The sequence below is a fragment of the Cryptotermes secundus genome, unplaced genomic scaffold (assembly GCF_002891405.2).
Source record: "Cryptotermes secundus unplaced genomic scaffold, Csec_1.0 scaffold625, whole genome shotgun sequence".
NCBI lineage: Eukaryota > Metazoa > Arthropoda > Insecta > Blattodea > Kalotermitidae > Cryptotermes > Cryptotermes secundus.
Window position 1 is genome coordinate 60,864 of NW_019738969.1, and position 7,553 is coordinate 68,416.

Genomic DNA, 7,553 nt, shown 5'->3' on the forward strand with positions numbered 1-7,553 from the left:
TGATAATTCTGTCGATTATGAATAAACTAGTGGAAAAGTCCGCTGAAATTCATATAGGGAATCATTTTTTATCATATCGTTATCATTCACTCCCTTGCTTTCTTTCCTGTATCCCTTTTATCTCCTTCCCTTCTTTATAATTAAGTTACACCTTTATCCCTCAAAAGGTGCTGTCTAGAGCACACAGCTGCCACCTGCGCAAGTACGTGAAAACTAACACGGTGTGACGAAGACGTATACAGACACAGACACACGTTCATGCCTAACCATATACATCCTCGTATTATAAACACACATACACACATTGTTTTATTTATACACTTCCACGACACTTTATAATTTAAATTGCTATAAATCTGTAACTCTTAAGATACAACAAATATTTGACTAACGGTATACACATAAGAGCCGGTCACAGGAGCCGAGCGGTCTGAGGCATGTATTGTCTTAGCTCGCTTGGAAACCGGGATCGTGGGTTCGAATCCCACTCAAGGCAAGGATGTTTAGTTTGTGTGTGTGTGTGTGTGTGTGTGTGCGTTTTTTTTGTGTACAGTTAGAGGCCTTGCGACGTGCTGATCACCCGCCCAAGGAGTCCTACGGTATGTGTAAAATCAAGAAAACCCGAAGTGAACGGAGTTCATGGAGGTAGGCCTAGGCCCACTGTAGTGCCAAGGGGGAAAAAAATACACATAAGAACTACTAAAAAGAAAGTTCATAGCATGTACGCATTAACAAGCTTCATTTTTTTTTCTATTTAAACGTCTGTCATCACAAACATTATTATATTTAAATTTACCGACTTTAATAAAACTTGGTATCGACGGTGTTCTTGGAGGTCTTATTATTTTGAAACACAATCAAATCAACAGTCTCTCGTGACTCGGGCGGATAAGAGCACCATCTACGTCATCGATTTGTGGGGGGGAGGCTGACGTGTCACTTTCATACGATTAATATTATCTTATCGTATGCGGCTCATTCAGTATAGAGCAGGCTAGGGGCGGAACCGCCCAAGATTCGATGCACCAACATCTGGATCCGACCGCCCACAAATCTTAAGTGTACAAACAAACAAACTTCGCGACTGAGCGACCGCCGCTTGTCGGCGAAGTTAGTGCCAACTTTTGCGGATAGAGCGTGTCGCGTGGTCAGCGCAACGAATCCCCACGGCCGTTAATCTCGGTTTTCTAGACCGGAGCCGCTATTTCCTTGAAACAGCTCCTCACTTATCATCACGAGGCTGAGTGGACCCACTACTCTCTAAAAAAATCTGGTAGTGTTGGGAATCGAACGCTGACCACTAGACCACAGAAGCGCTACACACTTCATTTGTTCTGAGAGCAGTTCTCAGCACAGCAGCGGTTTTGAGTTTACCAAATGCTGACATTGGTGGCACCAAGAGATTCTTCGGAAAGAAATATTCACGTGATCACAAAGTTACCTCCTGGCAAACAAACTTGCAGAATACAACAATTCATTTTAAATTTATAAAATTCGACGAAGGTAAATCATAGTAGCAACCGAAACTACGGCGTCCAGAAACAAAGCTCATAAATACCTCCTTAATTGAGCTTTCCCCACAAATTTAGGAATATAGGGTAACTAATTTTTAATTTATTATAATTGTAATTTGAAAGCTCGATACAGCACACCTCAGCTTTTAACTCCGTGGACTTCTAGTACATTCTTCCTGCAAAATAAAGGAAGTTTCCGAACAGAATAAACGAGGATTTTGTGGTGCCTTTTATCATCCAAATAAACAGAGTTTCTAATCGTGGTAACAGCGTGAATAGAATTTCGTTAATTAGCGCTCTGAAGTCAACAGACGCTAATGTCATTAGCTGTGTTTGCTTGTGTGTTTTAATGTTGGCCTAATGGCTAGGGAGCGACAGTTCACTCCAGCAGATGGAAGCACTGGTGACAAGACATTCCGTTAGAGAGATTTCATAGGTTAGCTGATGTAACCACTGCACTATATAGTCAATAAATTAACGCCAGAATAATTAGAAACATAACCTACGTTCTCAATGACACAACACGTATTTCGAAATTGCGAAAGATTTCCAAATGTCCTACGGAGGGCAGACATTTCTTAAAGCGTTTTTGTGTAAGTCGATCTGTTCTTCAGCCATTTCCATGCTGGTAGTTATAAAAAATAAAAGGAGGCTTCTGAGATCAACTTGCTGTGTGTCTGTGTGTACACCCCCCCCCCCACACACAAAAAAAAAAAAACTTTTGAATGCCTGAAACAGTCTTTATAAAACTTGGTATGTATATTATATTTCAGCATCCCGTTGCGTTGAGGCAGTATCCTTATTATTAAAATACACGTCAATAATGCAGTAATATAAAATACATCAAGAATATGTCACTCACTAAAAATGTATTTTAATACTTTATGATGTTAAAATCATTAAAATGTCAACAGGAAACTAAAAATATATTTCATACATTAAAAGTGATTATCAAAATTTCTTAAATGTCTCTAGTTTTACAACATGTTTCGGCGTCACGTGGGCCATCATCAGGTGATTTTGCTTTTGGGGAGACCACTGCACTGTTCACTTGCTCACGGTACTACCGTGCACGTCAATGTTTAGTTCTATCTCATGTCTAGTCGTTGCACCCTTTTGAGGTTATTTGTAGTTGTTGTGTGTGTCACTACTGCGGTCTTTCTGTATATTTCAGATACCAGGAAGGAGTTAATATCATTTCCTGTTAAAAAGAAATTAAAGCGTAGCATTATCTCGTGTTAAAGAGATATGTATCGTGGAAGGTTTCAACAGCGTCTCCAGTTCAATAAATTTCTTCTTTTAAAGGTTTATTCTATTTGAGGGGTAAAGGTACCATTAGGGTCTAATGATACGATGACGAATTCGAAAAGATGTGGAAAGAATTAATTGACTTAATTTCAGGCACTGTTCCGGAGTTTGCGTGTAGGCACTGAAAGCAACCACGAACTTGTTCAGGTCAGTGAGCGTCATTGCCGAGATTCGAACAGGCCACCTCCTGAATATAGGTCAGAAGCACTACCGTTTGAGTAAACTTGCTCGGCAAAGTAAATGCATGAGCTTCACAGACACACTGTACTGTGACACGCATGAGTCTAACGTCCGTCTTGACGACCTTTTTTTTTTTCTGTGGCGCTACAGCCCCAATTTGGGCCTGGGCCTACCTCCATGAAACTCTCCGTTTCACTTCGGTTTACTAGATCTTAAACATTCGGTAGGACTCCTTGGGTCGCAAGGCCTCTACCTGCACACAAACACAGAAAAACGCACACAAACATCCATGCCCTGAGTGAGATCCGAACCCACGATCCCGGCTTCCGAGCGAGCGAAGACAGTGCATGCCTTAGACCGCTCGGCTACCGCGATGTCTAGACGACCTTCTGTCTTGTAAATAAGCTAGTACGACAAGTAAATGCAAATATTGAGTAAGAGCTTAAGACTGACGTCACTAAAGCTTATTAAGAGAACAGGGAAACACGTTTAGATGTTCTCAACTTCGATGTGAGGACGCTGCGAGGGCTACCAGCAGCCACGAACAGGTCTCCGAGATGGTCAGAGTCCTGAATACTTATGTAGCGACAGAGGAGTGTGAAAGTGAACATGATTGGTTGGTAAGCGGGATCTGAGAGGATGCGGTAACGAACTTCATGTCAAAGCAATCCGGTGCCAACCTCCGGGATCGTGTTGCCTGGAAACTGGGGTCCGATACCATCACAGTCTCGCGTACAGCAAACGGAAGCCCAAATGTCGTGGGTGCAGGCCGACACATATTCGCAACTGGTCAGGAAATATTCCGCCCTTTATGCAACTCCAGTATTCATTATCATGCTCCCGCCTCTGTGGTCCCAGGTTCGATTCCCGGCGCTACCAGATTTTCTGAGAAGTAGTGGGTCTGGAACGGGTCCACTCAGCCTCGTGAGCATAACTGAGGAGCTATTTCAAGGGAATAGCGGCTCCGGTGTAGAAAAGCGAAATTAACGGCCGTGGGGATTCGTTGCGCTGACCATGAGACACCATCTACCCGCAAAAGTTGGTACTAACTTCGCCGACAAGGGGCGGTCGCTCGGTCGGTATAGTTAGTGTGCGGACTAAAGCCACAAAGTATTATATGCTCCCGCCTCTGTATTCTATCCTGCTGCAGGTGAATCAGACCATGCCCTCACACCCCACTTCCCAAGCTCAATTTAAATACTACAGTATTGGGGGCTGCATGACCGAGAAATCGGGGTTCCATACTCGAAGAGTATGACAAGAGACTCTTCTCTTTTCCACAGATTCCAGACCGATTCTGGGGCCCACCCAGACAGCTATCCGATTTCTACCGGAGGCTTTTTCCCCGGGGATAAAGCGGCCGGGGTCTGACGCTTATAAATCACCTCCATGTTCTGCTATACCTTTAAAGTAAAAAAAAATAAATAAAGCTATCCCTGTACCAGGCCGTGAAGGCCCATAGGGTTGTGAGACGTTGAGGGTCCCACATTATCTAGACAATCGGCTCACAGATGGCGGTAAGGTTGTCAGCCTTACGCGCCGGCCGCGCTTTACACCCCCAAAAAATTATTTAATTAATTCCTGGTACTCATTTCTCTTAGAGGCTGAGTCGACCCGAGGGCCATATTGCGGCTGGAAGGATTAGGTCGATTGAAAAAAATTCAATGACCTTATCGGAACTTGAACCCGCGACCTTCCGGCTTGTACCATAGCCCCTCAACCAACTACGCTGCCGCGTGCCCCCTACTACCCTAAGTCTTCATGGAGTAATTCTTAATTAATTAAGCACGGGAGAATGTTAACCTTTACTGTCTTATTCCAATACACGCCGAGGTCTCCCGACGGATCTATTCCCCTGGAAGCTAAGACCAAAATTTCGTATGCATTTCTCACCTCCCCATGCCTGCTACGTGCCCCATTTCCAACCAGTGTCAAATGTTGCAATATGATTAAATGAAAATATTGACAAAATTTCATTTCGCCCTTAGGCCACTTCACAATTTCAAACAATTACAAACATTCCCGGTTTTACGATTATAATTATATTTTACGAACACCACTGAATGTGGGCCTTATGTTTAAGGGGTGGGCCTTTTTTTATTGCTAGTGGGGTGGGACTCCTTAAGTGCGTTCCTTGTCACCGCGGCATGGCGCGTCCTCAGGTTGCGGATGGAGGAGACGCCGTCCAGGTATGGAGGGTAGCTGCGAATATACTGAATAAGCAGTTGCGGATAGCCGACAATGGGTGGCCCTCCAGCCTGGGGATTGGGCGTGGGGCTAACAACTCCTCACCGTAAAAAAATCATTGCCACGAAAACGAACACAAAGCCTCGGACCTGGACGGATTCCTTGGATAAATGACCTAAGCTAATGAAAATAGATATGAGATTTGAAACTTGGAATGTACGAAGTTTGTATAGGGCAGGTTCGCTCAGGGAAGTGGCAGAAGAAATCTTAAAATATAAGTTAGATTTAGCGGGAGTACAGGAGGTCAGATGGGATGGAGGTGGCACCGCACCAGCAGGAGACTATACATTTTTCTATGGAAAGGGGAATGAAAATCATGAATTAGGTACAGGTTTTTTCATACATAAGAGAATCGCATCAGCAGTTAAGAGGGTAGAGTTCGTTAGTGATAGGATACCATATATAATACCCAAAGGTCGCCGGTGTGATATCATTGTTATGAATGTTCACGCCCCAACAAAAGTTAAATTGATGACATAGAGGACAGGTTCTATGAAGAACTAGAACATGTATTTGATAAATTCCCAAAGTGCCCTATGAAAATTTTGTTAGGAGATTTCAATGCCAAAGTAGGGAGGGAAGACATTTTCAAACCAACAATTGGGAACGAGAGTTTGCATGTAATTAGTAATGATAATGGAGTTAGAGTAGTAAACTTTGCCACATCAAAAAATCTTACTGTCAAAAGGACAATGTTCCCACATCGTAACATCCATACATTTACTTTGACATCTCCTGATGGGAAGATACACAATCAAATAGACCATATTTTGACGGACAGGAGACGGCACTCAAGTAGACTTGATGTCCGATCATTTAGGGCAGCAGATTGTGATACTGACCACTACCTGGTGGTGGCAAAGGTTAGGGAAAGACTGGCAGTGAGCAAACAAAGAACACAGAGTTCATATGGAGAGGTTCAATCTCAAGAAATTAAATGAGGTAGAGGGTAAAGGGCAGTATCGTGTTGAAATCTGAAATAGGTTTGCGGCTTTGGAAAACGTGGAAACTGAGGTGGATGTTAACAAAGCTTGGGAAAGTATTAGAGAGAATATAAAAATGTCTGCCAAAGAGAGTCTAGGTTATTATGAACCGAAGAAGCATAAGCCTTGGTTCGATGAAGGATGCTCAAAATTATTAGACCAAAGAAAGCAGACCAAATTGCGATGATTACAGGATCCAAGCGAGTTAAATGGGGATAATCTGAACAATATAAGACATGAAACCCGCAGGCATTTCAGGAACAAAAAGAGGGAATAACTGAAAGACAAAATTGATGAGCTTGCAACGAACAGTAGGAACAAGAACATTAGAGACCTGTATAGGGGAATAAATATCTTTAAGAGGGGTTACCAGCCTAGCAGTAACTTAGTGAAGGATGAGAATGGTGATCTGCTTGCAGATTCCCACAACATTTTGAATAGGTGGAGGAACTACTTTTCTCAGTTATTGACTGTAAATAGGGTCAGTGCTGTTAGGCAGACAGAAATCCATACAGCTGAGCCGTTAGTACCTGATCGTAGCCCTTTTGAGGTTAAAACTGATATTGCTATTGCAAAATTGAAACGGTATAAATCGTCAGGTAGTGATCAAATTCCGGCAGAACTTATTCAAGCAGGAGGCGAAATATTACGTTCTAAGATCCACAATCTAATTACTTATATTTGGCATAAGGAAAAATTGCCTGATCAGTGGAAGGAGTCTATTATTGTACCAGTTCAGATCAGATCTTTTGCATTCGTCAGATATTGGAGAAAAAATGGGAGTACGATAAGACAGTACATCAGCTATTCGTAGATTTCAATAAAGCCTATCATTCAGTTAGGAGGGAAGTATTGTACAATATTCTGATAGAGTCTGGGATATCCATGAAACTAGTTAGGTTAATTAAAATGTGTTTAAACGAAACGTATAGTAAAGTCCGTGTAGGTAAACATTTGTCTGATAAGTTTCTTTTCCAGAATGGTCTAAAACAAGGAGATGCTTTATCGCCACTCCTTTTCAACTTTGCCTTAGGATATGCAATTAGGAAGTTCCAGGGAACCAGGTGGGACTGAAATTAAACGGGACACATCAGCTGTTGGTCTACGCCGATGATGTGAATCTACTGGGTGATAATGTAGATACCATCAAGAAAAACACACAAACTTTAACTGACGCAAATAAAGAGGCTGGTCTAGAAGTAAACACTGAGAAAACTAAGTATATGTTGCTGTCTCGTCACCAAAATCCAGCGCAAAATCATGATATGAAGATAGGAAACGGATGTTTTGAAAATGTGGCACAGTTCAGATATTTGGGAAA

General features: G+C 42.4%; 1 protein-coding gene across 2 annotated transcripts in view; it reads right to left on the reverse strand.

Moving 5' to 3' along the window:
• Window positions 1–7,553, reverse strand: part of LOC111871515 (serine-rich adhesin for platelets) — a gene marked incomplete at its 3' end in the record, with an annotated part of 129,477 nt that overhangs the window by 59,725 nt on the left and 62,199 nt on the right.